The sequence below is a fragment of the Dipodomys merriami genome, unplaced genomic scaffold (assembly GCF_024711535.1).
Source record: "Dipodomys merriami isolate MVZ:Mamm:240054 unplaced genomic scaffold, mDipMer1.0.p SCAF_31, whole genome shotgun sequence".
In the NCBI taxonomy this organism is placed as follows: domain Eukaryota; kingdom Metazoa; phylum Chordata; class Mammalia; order Rodentia; family Heteromyidae; genus Dipodomys; species Dipodomys merriami.
Window position 1 is genome coordinate 1,542,551 of NW_027204604.1, and position 13,495 is coordinate 1,556,045.

At 32.9% G+C, this 13,495-nt stretch overlaps 1 protein-coding gene across 3 annotated transcripts in view; it reads left to right on the plus strand.

Annotated features, from left to right (window-relative positions):
• The window catches only part of Gpatch2 (G-patch domain containing 2), a 142,128-nt gene that overhangs the window by 20,386 nt on the left and 108,247 nt on the right, over nt 1-13,495 (plus strand). The gene's annotated exons all lie outside the window — the stretch shown is intronic.

Sequence of the window (13,495 nt, forward strand, 5' to 3'; positions counted from 1 at the left end):
TCTTGCTTAAGTTATATACAGATAATAAATTTAAAATATTAATCTCACAAAAAATAATCTTTAAACTATCCATTACTTTCTATAATAAAAAAGGAAATGTAATTGCCTTAGAGTCACATTGGAAAGATGAATTGCTTTTAAGAGAGATTAATTTTCTGAGCAAAGTCACACACGTAGCTGCGACCCATTAAACAGAATGGCAAAAAAAGTGTCTTTATAGGCAAGTGATGACTGTGTCTGTGTGTCTATGTGTATGTGTGTGTACGTATATATATGTATATATATATATACGGTCATACATACAGTCATATGTATATGTACATACATAGATATATATGTCATTGTAACATATTTGAAGGAAATGAGAGTAGAAAAATGTTTAACTAAAATACCAATGTATTCATTTTAACGTGGAGGGAATATTCAGGAGGTTTTCATTATTCTGTTCTATGATGTCAGTATGATCTCTGAATTAGGAAATACTGAGCCATTGTTCCTAAGGGAACTACAGATTAGCTTCCTGTGAGGCTGAAGTCACAGCATTTTCATCAACCAATGAATATGTAGCATATATATTTTTATGCTTAAAGTTATTTATGTTGTATTGGTTGATTCTTTCACATTTGAAGTCAATGGCACTGTAATTTAGGCCTGAATACGGTTTATAGTAACCTTTGTGCTTCGTAAAGTCACATTGCACTTTTCAGCAGTGTAGTAGGGCTTAATAAAGAATGAATTCACTAGATAAAGCATAAAAATGCAACCAACAAGGCACTAAGTACATTACAGAGAGGACATTTGTTGACAGTAGCAAAGCTGAAACAAGAGGACAGAAAATCATTTCTTTGACTTCAGCTGTTTATGTACATGTACATCAGATGACTTATCAAAATCTACCACTGACACAAGTCTATGAATGACTTCAAAGCTCTGTGAGTGTTGACTGAGGAGTTAAAAAATTTTAGTTAGTAGGCAAATTTGCAAATATGGAATCTCCAAGATGAGGATTGACTGTTTAGTTTTATTAGGAGCAGTGATATATATACAAATGAATGAGTTTTAAAATCAGACCCTTGAAACTCCACACTCTTTAAATTTTTTAGTTATGACTATATTTTGGGCTTCAGATTTCTCTTTTATTAAAAGCAGACAATATTGGGCTGGGAAAGTAGCTCAGTGGTAGAGTGCTTGCCTTGCGTGCATGAGGCCCTGGGTTCAATTCCTCAGCACCACATAAGCAGAAAAAGCCGGAAGTTGCTCAAGTGGTAGAGTGCTAGCCTTGAGCTGAAGAGCTGAGGGACAGTGCCCAGGAACAGAGTTCAGGCCCCACAATCGACCCCCCCCCCAAAAAAAGAAAAAAACCAGACAATATTTAACTTGCACTAGTGTTGTTATATTTGCATAATGGAACCATGCTCATCTTTGGTGTGTTAGTATATTTGTGAGTAAATGATAATTACTGTTATTATTAGACATTAAATACAGTATCTGGCTACCTAAATTCAATTGCAAATTGCATTTTGGGGTGAAAATTACAGAATTTTAAACATTTCTATTCATATTTTATAGATAATTTACCTTTATGTTTAATATATAGTGATTTATATTATAGAATTTGACATTTTCTTATATATCAGTTTTAGTAGGCCTTTGTCTTTAGTATAGTTTGTGAAGAATCATTTTTGAATGATTTTTAGGTTGATAAGCACTGATTAATTATAACTTAATCACTACTAAAAAACTCATCTAAACTCTTCATCTCCTGTCCCTCCCAAATAATTTAGCAATTTTTTTGTAGAAAGATCTAAGATGGGGCTGGGAAGTTGGCTCAGTGGTAGATCGCTTGCCTTGCATGCCTGAGGCCCTGGGTTCGATTCCTCAGCACCACATAAGCAAAAAGAAAAAAGCCGGAAGTGGCACTGTGGCTTTGAGCTGAAGAGCTGAGGGACAGTGCTCAGGCCCAGAGTTCAGGCCCCACGAATGGACCCAAAAAAAGAGAAAGATCTAAGATGTTTAGGACTTTTGAGTCCAAATTACCTGATTTTCAAAAATAATTTTGTCCATATATATATATAATTATATATATATATATATATATATATATATATATATGGAATATAATGTAAGCAGTCCTGAGAATTTAATGTTGTCATTAATATTGTTAATTCTTCTTTCAAATCAAAATACCAGTTTATTGGAGTCCTTTAGGAAAATTAAGCTAATAAAAAATTAATTTCAAGGAATATTCTGGAACAGAGGTCTAACAGCACAAATATGACTTCAGATTCCACTTTAATGGTATATAGTTATTATAAGGTGAATTCAAAGAACATTTATTTTCACTTTTTAAAAATGTTTTCTATTACGCAGAACAATATAAAGGAAACTACAGTTAAAGTATATTCTTGTCTTGTAGCTATGACATCTCAACTATTACTGCCTAGCAGTTACATTTCTTTCTTTTTTTTTTTTTTTTGTCGGCCGTGGGGCTTGAACTCTGGGCCTGGGCACTGTCTCTCAGCTCTTCAGCTCAAGGCGAGCGCTCTACCACTTGAGCTACAGCGCCACTTCCGGTTTTCTGGTGGTTTATTGGAGATAGGAGTCTCATGGTCTCTCCTGCCCGGGCTGGCTTTGAACCGCAATCCTCAGATCTCAGCCTCCTGAGTAGCTAGGATTACAGGCGTGAGCCACCAGCGCCCGGCAGTTACATTTATTTCTAAGCTCTGTGTTTTCTCTCTCCCTCCCCGCACCTTTCCCTCCCTCCCTCCCTCCCTCCCTCTCTCTCCCTCCCTCTCTCTCCCTCTCTCTCTTCCCCTCTCTCTCTTTCTCCCTCTCTCTCTCTCTCTCACACACACACTCACTCTCACTCTCTCTCCTCCTCTCTCTCCCTATCTCTCCCTCTCTCTCCTTCTCCCCTACCTTCCTCCCTTTTAGTGCAGGTCCTGTGGCTTGAATTCAGGGCCTGGACAGTGTTTAGGCCCTTGAGCTTTCTTACTCAAGGTTAGCACTCTACCACTTGAACCACAGCTCCATTTCTTGTGTTGTTGGTGGTTAATGGGAGATAAGAGTCCCATAGACTTTCCTGCCTGGGTTTCAAACCATCATCCTCATATTTCAGCCTCCTGAGTAGCTAGAATTACAGGCCTGAGTCAACAATGCTGGCCATTTTAAAAATGGTTCCCAAAATGTGATTGGATTTTTTGGAGCTTTTCTGAAGGATTGAGCTTCAGATAGCTTTAAAATACATTCTAGTTAGCCAGGCTATCCTATTCCAGAACATTCTACTTAATATTTTCTGAAGGTAAGCGTTTTTAAAAATTCTTTTTTGTTTAAAACTGATGATTTATGAACAAGTATTACATTTGTCCATTGAAAGTTAGCATTCAAATTGTAAGTAACCTACTTGAAAGACAGGAAATAAATGACTCAGCCTAAAATACAGTACTTGAGAACTAATGAAAGTATTTTATAGGAAATTGTAGCAAATTATATAGTCTTATTTAAAAATAATTACAAGTCCATTTCTTGTATAGTTGAAATGAGAATACATATGATAGTAATGATATTTGTGTTGATTTTACAAAAAATAATTTTTGACTTAAGAATGATTTATTTGTATATGCTTAACAATTTTATATATCTGGGAAAATATGTGAGTATATTAACTCAATATTAACTGAGTAAGGAATACATTGTCAATACTATATCCCAGAACAAGATAGTTTTTATCTGTTTAGAATCTGCATTCAGTTCATTCTATAGGAAAAAAGGAATAGTGTAGTTATTTTCTTTTGTGAAGTTACAGATGTGGGACTCTGACTGGCACGTTCATTGAGGTATTCATAATGTAGGGAATGACTCTTTGCCTTGCTGGATTTCTCTTGTTTCTTAGGATTTTAAATATTTTGGCTGATTTATAGCTTTTTTTAACCACAGCATTTAAAATGTCATTGCTCAAAGAAAGAACTACATATCCATTTTCTTTTAGACTAGACTAGACTAGTCTAAAAGACTAAAAGACTTACTTTTAAGATAGAAAACAAATCTGAAATATTTTCTAAAAATACCTCCAATTTGACTGTATGTTTACTAGTAGTCTAAATCTTTTCATTGAAATTTACCAATCCTGTTCTTCATTATAACTCTATACATTGGTACTTGTATGTTCCCTGAAAGCATTTTTGGTTATGCTGCAGAATAGAAAAATGGTGTATATTTAGAAAGCTAAATAAAAAGTTTAAAAATGTGATATTTGTTCTCATCTATTACAATATATGTTAATTTCATTTTCATCTTAAATCAGCTTTAGATGAAGCTCTCACAGTAGAAACAGATGGCTTTTTCCTTATAATTTGTTTTGGCATAAAGTTGATGTTATACCTTATAAAACCACAAATTAAGAGGCTGATAATAAAAGGCAATTTTAATAATTTTAATAACTTTACTTGCTTTAAGTTTTTCTATTTGTTGTCATTCTTGACTATATTTCTTATAATTAATATTTGTAATTGCTATTAAATAGTGGTATTCTTTCAATTTTTAATTAAAACTGAAACATATAAATATGAATTTAAATGGTAGAAATGTAGTAATGCATTCATTTATTCATGCATTTGAATGCTTATTATGTTCTTCATGTTTATTCTTAAAAATCCTTTAGGGAAAACTATGAAAACAGATGTTACATCTTGATGTTTTTGTGTACCAATACTGAATACATATCTTTTTTCCATGTATTTGAGATTCCCTGATAACTTAGCACAGGCTTGACTTTGTGTTTGAGTTTGGCTTTAAAGTTATGAGACTGTGATTGTTAGTGAATATTAGTAATAATAGCACAGTGATGATACTGTGTGCCAGACATCTTAACATCCCTAAAATGTAGGCTGATGTTTATAACTCAGTTTATGTTTTCCCTTTGATAGACCAAAGATAGTGCAATTTAGATATTTCTTCATATTGTTATCATGTTGCTAGTAAGTATCTTAAAATAGCTTTGTTCCTGTATACAAAGTACCACTGGAAGTATGAGTTATTTTGATATTCTATATGCTTTATTAGCTTGTTAATCATTACATCATACAGTATTAGAACCTTCTTCACTTATTCTTCTGGAACTTCAATGGGCCTTAGAGCTATTACTACACTGTGAAATTTGACAAATTCAGCTGTGATGACATCTATATTCCTTTCCTTTTTTTTTCCTTCCTTACATAACATGGTAAAATTCTGGGAACACCTCTAACAGATGGAAGGTGTTTTAATATTAAGAATGAGTCAGAGCTTACCAACTATTCAGGAATTGTCAGACTAAAAGGCCTACTCAGGGCTCAAGTTTGAAGAATTTATTATCACTGAGGTATAAGGTATGTTAGTGCAGGTAAGTTTGGAGCAGGCAGAATTTGGCTGAAAAGATGGCCACTGGATAGATCTTTATGCACTCTGTAGTACATAGGAATCCGTGAGCTTATGCAATTTCTGATCACAAAGACAGTAACAAAGTACTCTAGGTAGTTGGTTATAAGTTGAGTGTATGATGATACTGAACTCAGCACCCATTCCGTTAGTATATGAGGACCAGAGACTAGTTTGAGCACTTACATTTACTGAACCTGATAATTGAACCAATTTTTGAGGACATACACTTATTTAACAAAGATTTATCAGTACTATCTATGCTAGTATTTATATTGGTAAATACTCTTTTAAGCTTTGCTTGTACATGCTTTCCAGCAGCTTACATTACAGAAAAAAATAAAAATATCAAATGTACGTGGGTGTGCGGAGCTTGTGGCTCATGCTTATAATCCTAGCTACTCAGGAAGCTGAGATCTCTGGACTGTGGAGGTCCTTGAAAGACTTATCTCCAGTTAATCACCAAAAAGCCAGAAGTAGAGCTGTGGCTCAAGTTGTAGAGCACTACTCTTGAGCCAAATAGCTCAGGGACACTGCCCAAGCCCTGAGTTCAAGCCCCAGGGCCAGTACAAAACAAACAAACAAACTTGGTTGAGGAGTGACAGGGTGGATAATGGGATAATTATAGGACATGAAGAAGATTGAAGAGATTTGCGTGTGTTATGATTTTCATTCTTGGCCAGCCTTGTGTCTTTCTTCAGATCACTTTCATGATAACATGGGTAAAGTAGCAGGTGTGCATGTTACTTAGTAATTTACTTAAGAAATTGGGTTTGTTTTCAGCTGTCTCTTCTGATTCCTGACAATATTGGTTGAAGCTTTTAAATATCATTCACTATAGGTAGAAGAACAAATAGCACTCTGTGTACAAAGTACTGAATCATTTCCTGTGCTTTGAAATTTTTTAAAGAAGAATATGTCTGATGATAAATATGTAATCATGTAATAATTTAGCTATCCTTTTTAGATTTAATCATAATGATTATTCTGAAATTTAGTATGTACTTCCTTTAGAAGTTGCCAGTTTACCTGTCTGTCTTTATGGTTGCTTAAATAGTGGAAAGTGCACCCAGTCTTTGATTACACTCTGAAAAATACACAAAACGCCATACTTTCTTAACTTTTATATTTGAATGCAATTCTTAAATCCTTCTTGTAGTAGTTAGAGAAATGGTTTAAAATTGATTTCTTTGAAGATGTGATCTATTGGCTTTTTTAATGAATCAAAGACATTGAATTTGCAAGCATAACCCTTTTTAAAGTCTACTTTATAGATTATGGTTATCACTTTAAGATTTTTGTATCATAAGAAAACCTTTAAAAATGTGTTCTGAAATGCTTCTTTTTAACAAAATTATGGCTGCTGATTAATAGCCACTTGACTCCACTGATGGAGAGTTGGCACCTTTTTCTAGTTGCCCTTTAAAGTGATGTGGTGACATTGCAAAGTCCTCATTATTTTTCTTTTTAAATATAATAACCAGTGAAACCAAAATACTGCATACATTTTCTTATTTAAAAAATTTCAACTCTGTTTTCTGCTTTATATGTTGCTGCTAGACTTATTCTGATGGTCTTTTAAAAGTTTTCTAATTTACCTTTAGATATGCTAAATATGTAATATCAGAAAAGTTTAGGATCAGTGGTGGGTACAACAATTGAAATCATGTTTAACAAGCAGTTCCTAAACTGAAGTCACTTACAACCTTTCACTGATGGTGAATGTAGAGAATTCACAAAGAATTCATTTCCATGGAGAAGATTCACTGTACTGTATAGTTGGTTACCTATCATCATAGAACCTGGGATGCTGATAAACCAGAGAGCATGTCAGAATGCATATATTTATGTTTAAGCTAGCACAATTTATAATTTTTTGTATGTTTTCTTGTATAATTTTTTTAGTAATTAGTAGGGGATAAAGTAGAAATTGGCATGTGAAAAAGGAGTACTGACTTTTACATCACTAGTATAATTCCTTCCTCTTAGAATTTTATAGTTAAGTCTGATAATTGGTTTGTATAGTTTGCTGCTGAAATATTCCAAAACCTCCAAGATGTTTATTTTTGGGTAACAATGTTTTGTGAAATGATTTTAATAATACGTCCTTGGTTTATTAAGTTCTTTTAGATTTTAACAGATTTTGAAATAGTCTAGAAATTGTTCTTTTCATCTCATTTAATTTAATTTTGCTTTATATAAATCCTGGATAAGCACTCTGTCTCTTCTATATTCATTCTTAAATGAGTAACCTATGATTTTATACAGTTTTTCATCTGTCTGTTCTTTTATCATATTACGAGTTGCATGTAACACCCGAATGATGGTAGACCAGGTCTTAAAACACAGTGTTTGCTTAATATTTTTTGAAATGTTTGCTGTGATGCTATTTCCTAAATAGAGAATTTTCTACCTTTTGCTAGCTTTCCAGTGTGGACCTTAACAAGCAAAATCCTTCTTGGCCAAGCTGAGATGTGCCCAAGAAAAGGTAGCTTGCTTTGCTTTTGAGAGAGCACTAGCAAGCTGATTGGCTGTCTCATGTACAGATACAGGGTTTAAAGACCTTTTCTTGGGTATTTCTTAACATTCCCTTTAAAAAACAATTTTTTTTATTGTGAAAATACCCTGCAGAGGGGTTACAATTACATGGGCAAGATAATGAATACATTTCTTATCAAGCATTGTTGCCTCCTCCTTTGTTTCCCCTTCCCATCCCTTCCCATACTTCCCCCTCCCCCCCAGCCAAAGTTGTAAAGTTCGTTTTTTGACATAACGATTTGTACATCTCATTCTTGTGATGGGTCCACCTGTATCCCTATTTAAACAATTTGTTTTTTCCCTTCCCCTCCACAAATTATACCAACATCAAATACAGTGAAAGCAGGGGCTATACCGTGGGGGAGGACGTACAAGGCAACAAAAAATCATCTTATAAATCTGCTAGAAACAATTGCATGAAAGCAAAAACATTTGAATACTTATCTTGGGGTTCATTGCCCCATTTGTTAGGAAATGGAAAGATGTGGAAAAAATTATATTAAGTGAAGTAAGCCAGGCCCAAAGAAACATAGGTCCCATGGTTTCCCTTATTTGCAGTAACTAGTATATGTCTGAGACAAGCAGAAAAGGTCAGATAAGTTGATGTTAGGTGAAATGAACCCCAAGATAAGTATTCAAATGTTTTTGCTTTCATGCAATTGTTTCTAACATTCCCTTTTACAGGTTTTACTAGTTACAGAGAATGCTCTGTCTCTAGTTAGATGTGAGGAAGGTGGTGTTTGTGTTCACTTGCTCCGCTTCCTGTTGTAAAACAAAAGTGAAGGAGCAGTCAGTGTAGACTTGCTACTTGAATTTCCCTGATGATAGTGTAGGTATAGCAGGTACTCCCCAGGAAAGGCTTCTTTCTAATTTATTATATTCATAAAATCAAATTAAATTTCTGCTGGGATGAGTGCAAACAATAACAGCAAACAAAAAAACCAAAACTGTCCCTTTATAAAATTCTTTATCCTTTTTTTTTTTTTTTTTGGTCGGTCATGGGGCTTGAACTCTGGGCTTAGGCGCTGTCCCTCAGCTCTTCAGCTCAAGGCGAGCGCTCTACCACTTGAGCTACAGCGCCACTTCCGGTTTTCTGGTGGTTTATTGGAGATAGGAGTCTCACGGTCTCTCTTGCCCGGGCTGGCTTTGAACCGTGATCTTCAGATCTCAGCCTCCTGAGTAGCTAGGATTACAGGTGTGAGCCACCAGCGCCCAGCTCTTCATCCTTTCTATTGCACTTGTTACCCTATTTTATAGATTTGCACATAGAGATTTTAAAGAAGTAGGTAGAATAAGAAGGATCTGAGTCAGCTTCTGGTCCCAAAATAAAATTTCCAGAAAGTCGCCTTTCTAGACTTTAAGCCAGAGATTAACTCTTTTTGGAATGTTAGCCTTTAAAAACACAAACTTGAATCTTAACTTTCTGATCTACTTGTAAAGTTACCTGATCAAAATTTGGTCAGGTTCTCATTTTGAGAAAAGACATAAGAATTTTTACTGCTAAATGCTTTGCAATTGTTAACTTGCATGGAAATAGATAATTCGGCTCAGCATTAGCCATTTTTATGTATTTCTTCCTTGATTGACTTCTTCTTTTAGTTTAAAACATTAGTATATGTTCAACTTTCACATTGATTCAGAAATTCCAATTAATCAAACTCATTCCTGCTTTGAACATGATTTCAAGTCACTGTTTTTCTTCAACAAATTAATAATTTATAATCAGATATTTGTTGTTGAAGTACCTTTAGTTTTCCTCAGAGTGCTTTTTAAAGGTACCAGCTATCTTGCTGATAGGAAAGCGTTTTCTTTCTTCCCCCAGTATACAACTCCAGCTTCACAGTGTAGCTCTGTGAAGGACAGGGAGGACAAAGCAGATAATACATATTAAAAAGGTACAGGAACATTTTTATATATATGGTTACTATGTATGATTTTCTTTATCTATAATGCATATAGATTACCATGTTTCTAATAATCATTGATTTTAGTTGCACAATTGTAAACTTGAATTTCACTGAAAGTAAAATATGAATATGTATAATTAGATTATTCTAGCTATAAATGTATAGCATTACTGTGTCTTATGTAAATTAGACTTTTACTAATTTCTGAATCATTTATTTATATATAGATTTAATGTAGACAATTAGTCATTTGACATGTTACTTTATTACTTTGATATATTTCAAAGTACCAAATATAAAAAGTACCAAATACAGTCATAGGGTGATTATTACAATAATTTGGATTCATTAATAACCCAAATTAATATTTTATATAAATTCAGACTTAGCGTTAGAATTTGTTTTTGTTTAAAGTCAGTTTTACTACTGATCATTACTGTGATTTAGAAATATACTTTTTTAAATTGTGAAGTTTTAATTACTTTTAAGCTCACATGTAATGATAAAAATGTTTTTAACTATTCTAAGTTATAAATTGAAATACTAGCTTCTTTGGAAGACTTCAGTTTTTCCTTTTCTTCACCTGTGTGAAAAATTATGAATGAACTTAATTGAGCATATGTATCAGATGTGATATGTTGCCTAAAATTTACTTTTATCTTTGCAGCATATTGAGTGACATTCTCTTATACACACCTAACCTTGTAGCAGCGGTTTAGAGAGATGTACAGAATAGTTAAATTGTTTAGAAATGTTTTGCATACTTAAGATTCATCATTCAAGGGAATTATTAAAGGATTCCAATTAAATGTCATAATTTAATTCCTAGTTTTGATTTTGTTTTCCAGTAAGGATTGCATGCTTCTTATCCAAAGTGCATTTTACCTGCTCCTTTCAGGTTGTTGCAGCATACACCACTTCTCTTCTGGCTGTGTAATGCATATGATTTAATTTTATAGTTTTTATGATACCATATATTAGAAATCACCAAAAATATAGAAAAATTTTAGAGAACATTTTTGGATTTGATGGATTACCACTCTTGAAAGGGAAACAAAACACTAAATATTTCTAATCCCGCATTATTTACCGCATGGGTGGTTAAATGCTACTTTAAGCCTCATAAAATTAAAAGGGAGAAATCTGCCAACTGTAGCAGGAATTGGATTTAGGAAGAGTGGTACAGAGCCAAAATATTGCTACAGAATTAAATGTCAAAAATCTTCTTTAATAGTAGATATATAGTTCACAGTGCTTGGTTATGATTAATACATTTAATCTAAATCACTGAAAGTTGCACTCTCCTTTTCCATAAAATACAATAGGACACAAATCAGTTTTACTGTAGATGGATAACAATTGGAAAATAATGCATCTTCCCGCCCAATAAATTGTCAGTTATACCTTTTAACTAAAAATCAATTCATCTTTCTAAAATTTATTACATTTTCTAATAATAAATCTCCTCAAATGTTTATTCATTTGGTTTTTGATACATTTGTGCCACTTTTGCTATGGTCTAATGTTTTTTCTTTTGATTCATTGTAAATTAGAAAATCTATTTTAAGTCAGTTTTCTAGCTAAGAAGTTAAAAATCTGTAACCTGGCACCCTTTTCACTTTCCTTTGTACATTTTAATACCCTTGAATTTGAACTTAAATGGGATCCAGTAAATTCTTTTCAGAAAGAGATTAAAAGACTTTTCAATGTAACTTCTTGAGAAAGGGCCAGATTTCATAAAACAAGCACTTAGGAGTTTGTTATGTGATTGTTGCCACAGATTCATTTTGAATGGAGTACTGGGGTGGGTGGGGAGTGGAGAGCAGGACAGTTAGACCTGGGGCATGCCATCAGTTCACATAAGGTATTAAGCACAGAGGAGAAAAAGCACCTATTTTAATTAGGATCAAATACTGTCATTTTCTGTTAATAGCAGTGGCATAGAAGCAATGTAAGGAAGCAGAAATAATCAGATACATTTTATTAATCTTATTAATCAGATACATTTTATTAATCTTATTAATCTTCAGGCATATATTTTTATTCTCTATATATTCACTTCTAGATTGCCCTTTTTTCAATGTTTCTTAAGTATGTGAAATCAGTTAGAATTTCATTATACTCTGAATTCTAGTCATCATTGTAAAAGAATTCTATATAGGATACACAAATATTTCTTTTTATATACTCTTAAATTATATATGTTAATTAGTGATATGGCTGGTTTAATTTTATACTTCTCTACATATTTCACAATGAAGTCAGATTTGGAACTTCCCCTTTTACCCACCTTGAGCTTTACTGTCCTTTTATATAAAATTTAAGAATGAAAATAACAGTTTGCTTACTCATTAATTTATTGAAAATGTATTTGCAACCAATATGTTCTAGGACAAAATGTTTTAAGTCTATACTTTTTAAATTGCATCAACTGAGATTCTAAAATAGATGTTCAAATGTAAATCAAAAGTGAAAGTGATAGTAGGTCATTTATCTGAAAATGGTAAATTATTGGCAATTTGTTTTGGTTTCTATCATATAAGATGCTATAAGACCAGCTTACCAATTAAATATTATTTTGTGTAGCTAGGATTAGCCAGAATATGATTTGTGTTTTGGACTGCCTACTCAGTGAAGGAAACATTTTCTAAAGCAAGTATCAGAGTAGTTATAATATTTAGTTATTTCATAATCCTTGAAAATCTCTAAACTTAGTGAATTTTGATGTATGGATTTCTTACATTACTCATTTTGTCTATCTGAACTGATTTTTATATTAATATTTTAAGTTTAATTACAGTTATCTGAAAAAGCTTTCAAAATAATCACTGCATTTTCTGTACTTAATATATTTCTCTCATCACATTAAACATGAAAGTATAAGTTATGCTACTTTAAATAAAAATAAGTAATTAAAGGTAAACTAAAATGCTTATGTCTTTCTTTATAAATACCAAAAAAGGTTTTTGTGGTATTCTTCTGGTTGTTTTAAAAACCCTTAATATGAAGTTAATTCATTATAATGCATTTAAGGTTTTTTTTTCCCCTCATATCTACTCTTAGAGTTTGTCAATTGCATGGTAGGATCCAGCACTGTGAAGGATAAATTTGGCCTACTTGCTTTTCAAAAGAAGAATTTAAGGTTTGAAGAAAGTAAATGGCAGACATAATTAATAATAGTCAGAGCCAGGCTCAGTCCTCTGATTCCCTACTCTAGCCGTTTTTTTTTTCAAAAATTTTATTTCTTCTTTCTTCCTCTCAGTCTTCCTATTTGAATACAAATTCATCTGGAAATGAAAATTTTCTTTCTAACCATAATTGTAGGAACTGCCAATGACATTTATTTTGAAGAAAAAGACTTTCTAAGCAGACCAATTAGTAGTCTCTGTATATTATTTCTAATTCAGTCTCTTGATCATTGACATACTCACAATCTGTTTAATCTTTACCTCTATTTCATGTCACTATTAGCTCTAAGGTATTCATAGTGTCCCTTTAATTTCTAATTTAAGTCTTTTAGTGACACATAAAATACAGATCTATTTTCTTTACATTCTAGGACTTTATCATTAGTATTTCAGCCTGACTTTCAGTCTTCATATCCTGAGTCTTCCAAGTTGATACATCTAATGTGT